The sequence below is a fragment of the Peromyscus leucopus genome, chromosome 19 (genome assembly GCF_004664715.2).
Source record: "Peromyscus leucopus breed LL Stock chromosome 19, UCI_PerLeu_2.1, whole genome shotgun sequence".
NCBI classification, from domain to species: Eukaryota; Metazoa; Chordata; class Mammalia; order Rodentia; family Cricetidae; genus Peromyscus; species Peromyscus leucopus.
In genome coordinates this window covers 45,967,383-45,979,613 of record NC_051079.1, presented here as the reverse complement: position 1 = coordinate 45,979,613, position 12,231 = coordinate 45,967,383, and the positions used below count along the sequence as shown (strand labels likewise).

Here is a 12,231-nt window from a genome sequence, read left to right as displayed (position 1 = left end):
AGGGAGGGATGCTGGAATCTTGAACTGCAGCTGAACATTTTCGTTTATCATTCTATCACTTTCTGCTTCATGTATTTTAAAACTTTAGGTTCCTAAGTATTAACAACTGCTAATATCCCCCTTGATGAATAGATACTTTTACTACTATTAAATAGCCTTCATATTATTTCCTGTTATGTCTACTACCTTGTCTGATAGTAACATAGATAGTAGCCTATGTTTTTGTTTATACTCAAGATGCCCTTTTTTTCTTAAACACATGGAACACATGGAATGTGTTAAACGTTCAATTTTGTTGATCTTGTCTGAAAAAGAGTATCACTGCACAGTCACAGTTAGCTTAGAACTCTTGCTCTCTCACATCTGGCTCCCAAATTCTGGATTATAGGCATGTGCTACCATGTATGACTTCAATTATTTTTTTCATTGCTTTGATCAAAGATTAAAAACTATCTCTTAACTTAAAAAATATTTTTTTCTCTCTAGATCTCAACTTCTGGGTGCTAACTTTAGTACTTGACTCATGAGTAAGAACTGCTCTTTCCAAAACCCAAGACTTCATTGGTAAAGTAGTTAGCAAACCATGCTGTCTCTTCACACTGTCCCTTCACAGTTCACAAGCAAGCATGGGTGATCTGGCTTTGCCGGATAGTTTTATGTCAACTTGACACAAGCTAGAGTCATTTTAGGATAGAGAACCTCAACTGAGAAAATGCCCCTATCAGATTGGCCTATAGGAAAATCTGTCTTGCATTTTCTTGATTAATATTTACTGTGGAAAGGTCTAGCTCAACGTGGGTACTGCCACCTCTGAGCTGGTGACCTTGGGTGCTATAAGAAAGCAGACTGAGCAAGCCATGGGAGCAAGCCAGTAAGCAGCACTCCTCCAGTGCCTCTGCATCAGCTCCTGCTTCCAGGTTCCTACCTTAAGTTCCTGCCCTGCCTTTGCTGGATGATGAAGTGCAAGCTGTAAGATGAAATAAATCCCCTCTCCCCAAGTTGCTTTTGGTCATGATGTTTTAGCACAGCAATAGAAACCCTAACTAAGACGTTGATCCTGACCCTATTCAAGTCTGAAACCACAGGCAATGCCTATTAATTCTTAACTGATATTATGAGAAATCCCCACTACATAAGAAACATAAGAACAATATCTGTGATCCATACGGGTTTCTTGTGATCACAATGAAGTTGAAAAAAAAAATACATGTGTCTTAGAGAAGTTTCTCAGGCCTGGAAAGCAGTATGGCTGCTCTGGATAAGATGGCAGTGACAGAAGTTAGATACAATGACTACAGGGAAATGACCTGGGTTAAATCCCCAGAATGCACATGTTAGAAGGAGACAACTGACCCCTAGAAGCTATTCTCTGACTTAGATATGCATGTCAACACACACACACAAACATACACTCTCACATTCACACTCACACAATTTTTAAAAGTTTCTAAATTTCTGTTTTTATTGTTTTCTATTTAATTTGTGGTGTGTGTGTGTGTGTGTGTGTGTGTGTGTGTGTGTGTGTGTGTGTGATATGTGCCTCTGTTTATTTGGGTATGCATGTCTATGCATGTATATAGAAACTAAAGAAGGGTGTTGGCAGCCTATATTCATTCTCTTGACAAAGGGTCTCTCAATGAGCCTGAGGCCAGCTGACAGCCACCAAATCCCAAGGACTCTCCTGTGAGCCCACAGTGCTGGGTTACAGGTTTGTGTGATCCAGCTTATTATGAGACTCCTGGCATTATAATGGTGGTCATTACAGTTGCACAAGAAACACTATTACCCATCAAATCATCCTCCTTGCCCAAGTCTTACTTATAAATGAAAATTTACAAGGTCAGTGTTGGTAAATACCACTTTTTCAAATATTTTTAAGATAGAAATTAATGTTTGGTTTTAAAATAAAATTTACATTAATTATATCTACATGTGTGCAACTTAAACTAAAATTGCTGAAGTATTTTTCTTATTTAATTGTGACTCATGTTTATTTCATTAAATGTTTCACAAGTGTTTATTTGTTGGAGACATTTGTCCTTACTTGGTTTCCTATTAAGCATAAGAAGTCACGACATTTACACATGTGCGTTAATTTAGTGCAGATTTGGTAAGCTGGTCATATTCTGAGTGAGAGCTAGTTGATAATATGCCTGCATTGAATTTGTATTTGATCTGAAATGTCCTGTGCAATGCCAATGCTTGAAATATAAAAACATGAGATCACAAAGACAAAGGCAACATGCAGCTCAGAGCTGCATCTTTTGGTTTGAAATCCTCCTTGTTCTAACCTCATTCATCGTGAAAGATGGAAGAACAATGGCATCCTCTGGGTAATTCAACCTGGAGAATTAGTATTATACACATATCTGTTGATTAGGAAGAATTAAACCAGATTTTGTTTTTCATTCTGCTGGCACATATGTTAAGACACACCTTCTCAGTGGCCTTCCCAATACTGTATGTACTGCTCCTCCTATCAAAGTCACCCTGGGCTGGTGTTGAACATGAGAATTGGAATAAGGGTCATGATGCTGGTCTCCCTAAGGATACACATCGTGTTTCATGTCTCTTTGTGTCTAAGGCTGCCTTCTCTTTCTCCTCATTCAGTCTTTCGTGTCTTCCAAAGTGAGTTTTTGATGATAGACACTGAATTAATGAGGAAGTTACTTTAAAAAGGGAAGGAAAGTGGGGAAAAAAACCCAACATGGATTCTTCTGTCTCATCAGCAATCCACATTAGTCCTCCAATCCTTTCACCTTCCAAGCTCCCTTTTCTTCCTTTGAGGGGCCTTCAATACAGACATTGCAAAGAATCACCAAGATAGCCTTATTTAGTACAAACAGAGATACAACCTCTAATGTTTAGTAAAGCTTCAGGGAAAATAATTGCAACTGATATCAAAAAGAAAAACCCAATGCATATTGTACAGATGAAAAAGAAAAGATATATCACAAAGTTTGGAGAGTCAGATGCCGGCACAATGAGAACAGAAGAGGTTGGACAAAATGACTACAGTGAAATCCACAACACTAAAACCATTTGCCTGCAAATACTACTGCCCTGCCTGCTAGATAGGGAACAACATCTGGAAATCAGGCACACCAGGATTGCGCAGTATACACAGGGCATCTTTCTCAATACGGCCAGTTAGTGACTTATGCTGCCAGGAGTTGTTATTCCAGAACAAAGGCTTCAAGGGACTTGCTCTTTCTTCTCTTCTGGAGAACAGAGAAAGATGGTGTGGACTGTGGAAACCATGGGTGGCTAAACAGCACGCGCTTCTCCAAGTTTCATTTCTCATGGGAAGAACTTCTAAAGGCAAAGTATTCCCATGTTGAGAGGCAGACACCTGTAATCCCTGCACTTGGGAAGCTGAAGCAGGAGGATCACATATTTGAGGGACAACTGGGGTCAATTAGGTGTCTCAAAACAGAAAGAGCAAAAGAAAATACTTAAACATTCACTAAACTAAATGTTCAATAGGTGCCATCATTTTTATCATTTAAGGGATGACTTGAAAATGTTTTACTTTACTTTTAAAATGTGTTTTACCACATTTGTTAATCATAAAAAGACCAAAATACTCTTTGTGCTATTTTAAAAAAGATTTTATTTATTTATTTATTTATTTATTTATTTATTTATTTATTTATTTAGTGTGTGTGTGTGTGTGTGTGTGTGTGTGTGTGTGTGTGTTTGCGCGCGTGCGCGCAGAGGCCAGAAAAAGGGGTCAAACTTCTTGGTGCTGGAGTTTCAAGTGGGTGTGAACTAGGCATGTGGATGCTGGGAATCAAATAATGGTTTTCACATGAGCAGCAAGTGCTCTTAATTACTGAGCCATCTCTTCAGTCCCAACAGAGCACAGATTTTCCATAAACCATGGTTTATAGCCTATATAGCAATCATTAAATCAGTTTCATAGGCTGTGATTAATAATTTTTAATGAAATGGAGTAAAAAATATCAAAGTCCTATATGTACCTATCAGGTAGTTATTTCAGTATGTAAACGTGGAGGGAAATATTCATTAAGCTATGACGTCAAATGCTTTTATTGCTAATAATCACAGTAAAACAAACAATGAAAACTGTCATTCCAGACAACTACAGACTCAGCGTCTAGAGTACAGCTCTGTCACAGGGCGGTAGATGGGGGGAAGAAACAGCAGGACCACAAAAGAGCAGACTTGGGGCTAGAATTGGAACTATCTGAGCCCCTGTCAGTGCTCTGTGAGGAATGTCATGAGGATGTGACACCAAGTCCTGCTCTCTTCCTACTGCCATTTCCCAAGGCCAGAGGCTGGAACTCTACTCAGTTACTAAGTTCTTACTAACACGGTAACTGCATATTAACAATATTCAGTTTAATTCCATACATGCACACAGCGTGCATTCATTCCATACAACAGTCCTTCTGCTCTGCTTTCCCTATTCCTGACACATTTATCAGTCACTAGTAATTAATATTGTAGTTTCAGGTCAACAGTTTTTTGTTTGTTTGTTTTTTAAGTCTTTCTGTGTCTGGCATATTTCACTAAAAATAAAATGATGTCATATAATTCAGTATATTTTGCTGCAGACAACAGGATTTTTTTCTTTATGATTTAATATTCCACTGTGTACATAAAACATTCCCTTTATCCACTTATGTGCAGAGGGCCTGATTTTACCTCCTAGCTTCCACCATTGTGTGTGGTATCACAATACACAGGGAATGTAGCTACCTTTTTTTGATGTGGAGTTCATGTCTTTTGTATTGTGATAGTACTGTTTTTTTAATGTAGCTTTAATAATTTAATAGTAACATTTTCTACTTCTATTTGTACATTAAGTTTAATAAGCCAGGTGTGATTGTTCCTGCCTGTAGTCCCAACATTTTGGAAGCAGAGGCAAGAGTGTCAAGTTTCCTCTTGGATACACAGCCAGTTTGAAGACAACTTGGCCTACATGAGACCCTATCCCAACAAAACAAAAATGTTTACTAGAAAGTTTTATTGTTTATTGAAGGAAGAAAAACTGGTTTAAAAATAAATGTCAGACATTGGAAAGTGTTTTTAATTAGCTCACTGGGCACAATCCTAATTTCCCCAAAATAGCCACTATGAATATATTCCAAGTGCTGTAAAAACTGATTAAGTTCATTAATCCCAAAAGAACTCCCAACTGTTGAAGGCTTTTTTATAAAATATATATTATGTATACAGTGTCCTGCCTGCATGCATGCCTTCACACCAGAAGAGGGCCCAGAGGGCATAGATGGTTGTGAGCCACCATGTGGTTGCTAGGATTGGAACTCAAACCCTCTGGAAGAACAGTCAGTGCTCTTAACCCCTAAGCCATCTCTCCAGCCCAAAGTCCTTCTTATAATGACTTGTCATAGAAGATAGAGACTGAGTAGAATCTCTCAACTAACTAAAACTACTTCAGTTCATCTTTAAAAAAAAAAAAACCTTTAAGACGGGCTGGGGCTGGGAAGATAGCTCAGTGGTTAGAACTCCTTGTTCTTTCAGAGGACCCAGGTTCAGTTCCCAGCATCCACATGGTGGCTCTCAACTATTTGCCACTCTAGTTCCAGGGGATCCAGTGTCCTCTTCTGACTTCCACAGGCATAGGCAGGCACTCATATTGATACACATAGAAACATGTAGGCAAAATGCTCATACACATAAAAATCTTTAAGATGAATGTTAGTCTCCAAATCAAAGCCACAAGCAGTAAAAACAGCAGTCAGAAATGAGTTAATTATAAGCATTAGCCCAGTTGTTTGACACAGCATCTGATTGTGTAGTCCTTGGCTGGCCTAGAACTCAAGAAATCGTCCTGTTCTGTCTATAGTATTTGACTATGCCCAGCTCCCAGTCAGTTTTTAATCAAAGTTCAGAATTATAGGATCATGTCCTGTAGGCTTCACAAATACAAGAAAGTCTTCAGGACTCAATCCCATGGTTGCAGCATTAGTCATTGGATGAAAGTATACTTTTTCATGTCCACCTTCCAGAAAAGCTGAATCCAAAACAAACTTAACATCTCCATCATCACAAAAGAGTGCCAAAGGTGTGGCACAGCCTTGACCAACTTTTAGTTTTGCTAACATGTCTGTTTCATCCGCAAACTGAAGATTTTCTACTCGGAACTCCTAACTGCTTGCCAAGATCATTTAAATTAATTTGTCTGTCATGAAGAACTGTCACCAGCCAGTAGTTTTTCTTCTTTTTGTCTTTAAGAAATAAGTTCTTACTATGTGCTCCTTTCAGATGTTGAATATGAGGCATCGTTTCTTCAACTGTAAACACCTCGGGCGCTCCACGACCTCCTTGCGGATGGTGAGGGCGCCCAGCCTCTGCTCTAACGCCGCCCGCAGCTCCGCAACGCCATCCTCCCTCCACCCGCTGTGATAGTAGTTTTAATTGTCAACTCAACACAATGTAGATTCGCCCAGGAAGAGAATTTCGAGATATTATCTAGGTTAGGTTGGTCTGTGGGTGTGTCTGTGGGAGATTAATTATACAATGTGGGACCACTCCAACCACCATGAATGTGCCCAGCAGTCTTTGGTTTGGGTACTGGACTGTATTGGAGTAGAGAAGTTGATGTGGGCAGCAGAAGCATGGGCACTTTCTGCACTTGTCTGTCAATGTGGTTAGCTGCTTCGAGCTCGTGCCTCGACTTTCCCACAACGATGGACTATGAACTGTAATTATAAGTTTAATAAATACTTCCTCCCCTACACTCATTTTTTTTTTCAGAGAATTCAGTCACAGAAACAGACATAAAGGTAATACAGAATCCCTAGGGCGTGCATCCATTTTATTAAGTGGATAGCTATGTGCAGTAATATTACTTTTAGTTCTTTGAGGAACTCCCACGCTGTTGTCCATGATGATCTTACTGATGTACACTCCCACCAACAGTATGCATGAAAGTCTCTCCCCCGCCCCACATCCTTTATAGCATTTGATTGTTTGTTTTCCTGAATGATAGAGGTATTTGGAGATGACATGGTAGCAGTTTTCATTTTCATTCTCCTGATAGCGAGGCCAGGAGACAGAATAATCTCCAGTGACTCAAGTGAGCATGTTGGTAAAGTAGTGGGGTAGTGGGACATCATCTGAAATTGGACTTCTCCAGGGAGAACTTCCATACAGTGCTACAGTCTACAGTCACTGAATGATATGCTCTGGAGTACTGTTAAGTAAGGCTGCACGTGTACCGAATTTCAAAACGACTGATTCACAATAACTTGGCAACTTCCTCAAGTAGTCCTAAGTAGAAGCTGGGGTGGAGAAAAACCACATGGCAATAGAGGAAGCATCTCGAGTATAAACACATGACTTAGCAGTGCAAGATTTTTCCCTAGAAATTGCTTCATCGTTTGTTTTCTAATACAAAAACAAAAATCTTTTTTAAGAGCTTCCAAAAGTGAATTCAGCATTTTACAGATCACAGCAAAGATAGAAATCATTATGCAGTCACAGGTTATTTATTCCTAGGCCTCTCCAAAACTGAGTATCATTAACTTGAAGTTCTTGAGAGCCAGCCAAGCCTTGGTTCACAGAGGTGAACCTGTCTTATCAGCCACCTTCTGACATACCACACTAGGACTTTTCTCTGTGCCATTGAAGAACACACTAAATTCTATGATTTATCCATTGATTAAATATTGTTCTGTTACTCAGAACTCCCCCCCCCTCCGCAGTACGGTATGATTCACAGAACAAGGAAGAAATACCATAAAATCATCAACCACAATGCATAGGGACTTTGTCATTCAGGATCATAAACTGTGGATTTCCTAAGGGTAAAGAACATGATTCATTTATAATTTTGTTCCTGAGCTGAACACAGAGCTTTTTAATAAACACTTCTTGAATTGGAAGCTACTTTTCTCTTTGGCATTTACTGATTCTTTAATCTTCACAAAAATTCTGCATGATTTTCTTTAGTGTCTACATTTTGTAAATAGAGAGAAGATAGAGACTCATTTCTCACACAGTTTGGAGGCAGCTTAGAAGTCACATTCGTGATCTAGCTGTACTACCTCTTACCTCTCTCTTCCTGGTAAAACTGTTGTTGGATGGAATGTCACCACAGGTCCAGCAAAAATTGTCAGAATGTGAATAAAGGGAAGCTATACAATTGCTTGTATCATTAAGCCTTTTGTTGCTGAGACAATAAGCATGCAGAGAGAAAAGTTCCATTTGTCTCTAAGATCACTCAGTCTTGGTACTCTGGGTCTGTGGGGAGGCATCACATCATAGAAAACTATGATGCAGGATGAAATTGGTCACCTCATGGCTGGGATATGAAAAGAAGAAAAGGGAGAGAATGGAGTCACATTCTTCCTTCAAGGATATGCCCCATGACCTGAAGATCTCCCAACATGCATTACATCTTAAAGGTTCAGGCACTCCTATGTAGAGCAACTCTGAGGAACAAATCTATGACACATGAGCTATTAGGAGATGTTTAATGTCCAATCTAATACAACATTGTTCTCTCTCTAAAGAGCCTTCGGGGGTTTTAGCATATGGACTATAATACAAATAACAAATGTTTACATAAATTAGGTTTTTTTATTATGACATATGATATGAAATCCCCTTCCTTTGAATTACACAGCTGGATGCAGAGGACTCTGGTTGCAGGTTTTATTATCTATAGCATATTATGCTCTTTTCTTTCCCTTGAAAATTGATGCTCACATCCTTGAAGGAAGACAGTCTCAAACTTCTTTGGAATCTATATGATAACAAGAACAATCTTACACTAAATAAGTTTTCAATAAAAATATAAACTGAATATTCTTTTAAAGCATTACTTAGTAAAATAGTGATAAAAGAAGTACATGCTAATATATGTTGGGATGAATTTTGAAATATCAAAAGTCTAAGTTACTCAATGAATTACAACTATTGGAAATCCAATGATGTTTGTTTGTTGTTTCTTTTGGTTTCCTTTATTTTTGAGAATTTTATACATGCATGCAATGAAATATGATCATACCTATCCAAAATTTCTCACTTCCAACTTCTTCCATATTCCTCTAAACATGGCCTCTCCAAATTTTATGCCTTTAAAAATTAACCAATTGGGTCTAATTAGAGCTGCCCATAAGTGCATGGGTACAGGGCCATTCATTGGAGCATGGCAAATCTACCTGCTTCAGTATCAATAAAGGGAGTCCTTCCTATTACTGTGAATAGTTCTTAGGGCCTTGTTGCATAGCAGTTTGCTCAGAATTGAAACATTCCCTCCAGTAAGGAGGAGAAGGCTCATTAGACCCCAGAGACAGCCAAAATGTCACCTGTCTGAGAAAGTAAAAACTTGGAACATTTTAAAATTTTAATTTGTTTAAAATTTTTCATATAATATATTTTGATTATAATTTTCCCTTTTCCAACTCCTTCCCCCTCACTGCCCACCCAACTTCATATTCTTCTCTCTCTTAAAGTAATAATTAATAATAATAATAATAATAATAATAATAATAATAATAATAAACCCAGCCAAAAAAAAACAACAACACCACCACAAAAAAAAACATGTAGTCTGTTCTGTGTTAGCCAACTGCTCAAGAATGTGAGACCTACCCTGGAGTGTGATCGACATACCAAGTGTCTACTCTGTTGAAGAAAACTGGCTTTTCTTCTCCCAACAACTATCACAAGTGGCTTTTAGGGGTGGGAGTTGGTGTCCAGCTCCCCTTCTCAGAGCTTGGATTGTGTATGGCTTGAATTTGTGTAGGTCTTATGCATGCTGTCACAGTCTCTGTGAGTTCATATCAGAAACATCGTTTCCTTGGAATCTTCCACCACCTCTGGCTCTTACAATCTTTCTACCTTTCTTCTTCAGCATGGATGCCTGAGCCTTGAAAGAAGGGGTGTGATAAAGGCATTCCATTGAGGGCTGATGCTCCAAATTCTATTACTCTTTGCCTATTATCCAGTTGTGGGTATTTCTGATAAAACAATACTGCAAGAAGCTTCTCTGATGAAGGTTGAGTGATGTGCTCATCTATGCATGTGCCATAGGAGTCATTTTATTGCTAGGTTTGTTTGACAGAGTAGTAGTAGTAGGTTTTCCCTTGGGACTCAGGACTTAGTCTTACATTCTCATTTACAGTGTTAGGTATAGGTAAGTCTAATGGAGTAGGACTCAAATCAAATAAAAAAGTGGTTGATTACTCCCATAACATATGCACCCCTATTGTACCAGTGGGCATATCTTGCAGGCAGGTTGCAACTGTAGTTTGACAAACTTGTAGCAAGGTAAGATTGATGATTATTGTTTTTCCTTCTATAGTATGCAGAATAAATTCCAGCACTATGGATGTTAGCTAGCAGGTGTAAACTTCTGTCTCAGCACAACCACAATTTCTCTGTGTTCAGTGATCTAAGTATGTGATGTCCTCAATGATAAAGTCTTATCATCAGGTAAGCATTGGCTGTAATGTTTGGAGGGTTTATTGAAAATCTTTGACCAATAACTCAAGAAGATGTAACCCATTCCTGACGTTGGAGGGGGGTGTTATTTGGTAGCATATGATATCTAGTTGGAGCATTGTCTTTTCCATTACAAGGTAACTTCATTTAAACTTCTTTTATAAGCAACCTCTGGGGGCATCACCCTCTCTGACCTCAAGCTCTACTACAGAGCTATAGTAGTAAAAACAGCTTGGTATTGGCATAAAAATCAACATGTGGACCAATGAAATTGAACTGAAGACCCTGACATTAACCCACATACCTATGAACACCTGATTTTTGACAAAGAAGCCAAAACTGTACAACGGATAAAAGAAAGCATCTTCAACAAATGGTGCTGGCATAACTGGATGTCAACATGTAGAAGATTGCAAATAGATCCATATCTGTTGCCATGCACAAAACTCAAGTCCAAGTGGATCAAAGACCCCAACATAAATCCAGTTACACTGAACCTGATAGAAGTAAGAAGTAGTCTTGAATACATTGGCACAGGAGACCACTTCTTAAATATAGCATCAGTAGCACAGACATTGAGAGCAGCAATTAATAAATGGGACCTCCTGAAACTGAGAAGCTTCTGTATGACAAAAGACACAGTAAATAAGATAAAATGACAGCCTACAGAATGGGAAAAGATCTTCACCAACCCCACATCTGACAGAGGACTGATCTCCAAAATATATAAAGAATTCAAGAAACTAGATATCAAAATACTGAATAATCCAATTTTAAAAATGAGCTACAGAGCTAAACAAAGAATTCTCAACAGAAGAATCTCAAATAGCCCAAAGACATTTAAAGAATTGCTTAATATCCTTAGTCATCAAGGAAGTACAAATCAAAATGACTCTGAGATATCATCTTACACCTGACAGAATGGCTTAGATCCAAAACACTGATGACAGCTTATGTTGGAGAGGATGTGGAGCAAGGGAACACTCCACTGTTGGTGGGAGTGCAAACTTGTACAGCCACTCTGAAAATCAATATGATGGTTTCTCAGAAAATTGGGAATCAATCTTCCTCAAGACCCAGCTATACCACTCGGGCATATACCCAAGGAATGCTCAATCATACCACAAGAACACATGCTTAACTATGTTCGTAGCAGCATTACTCATAATAGCCAGAACCTGGAAACAACTTAGATGCCCCTCAACTGAAGAATGGATAAAGAATATATGGTACATACAGTGGAATACTACTCAGCAGTTAAAAAACAATGACATCATGAAATTTACATGCAAATGGATGGAACTAGAAAATATCATCCTGAGTGAGGTAACTCAGACTCAGAAGGACAAACATGGTACATACTCACTTATAAGTGGATATTAGATGTAAAGCAAAGAATAACCAGACTACAACCCACAGCTCAAGAGAAGCTAGCTAACAAGGAGGACCCTAAGAGGGACACATGGAACATCCTGGGCAAGGGAAAATAGATGAGATCTCTATGAGCAAACTGGGGTGAGGTGAGGCAATGGAGGTTAGGGGATGGAGGATGAGACCATAAGGGAATGGGACTGTCAAGCTGAAACAGGGACAGAGTAGGAGAGCAAGGAAAGAGATACCATGACAGAGGGAAACCATGGGGATAGGGAGAAACCAAGTGCTAGGGAAGTTCCTAGGATTCCAAAAGGATGACCACCTTACACTACTAACAGTAGTGGAAAGGGTGCCTGAACTGGCCTTCTTAGGTAATCAGATTCGAGACTACCCTAACTGTCATCATAGATCCTT

The 12,231-nt window shown here is 38.9% G+C and overlaps 1 pseudogene; it reads right to left on the bottom strand.

Moving 5' to 3' along the window:
• Window positions 1-5,867: 5,867 nt before the first annotated feature.
• The window catches only part of LOC114708367, a 12,584-nt pseudogene continuing 6,220 nt past the window's right edge, over window positions 5,868-12,231 (bottom strand).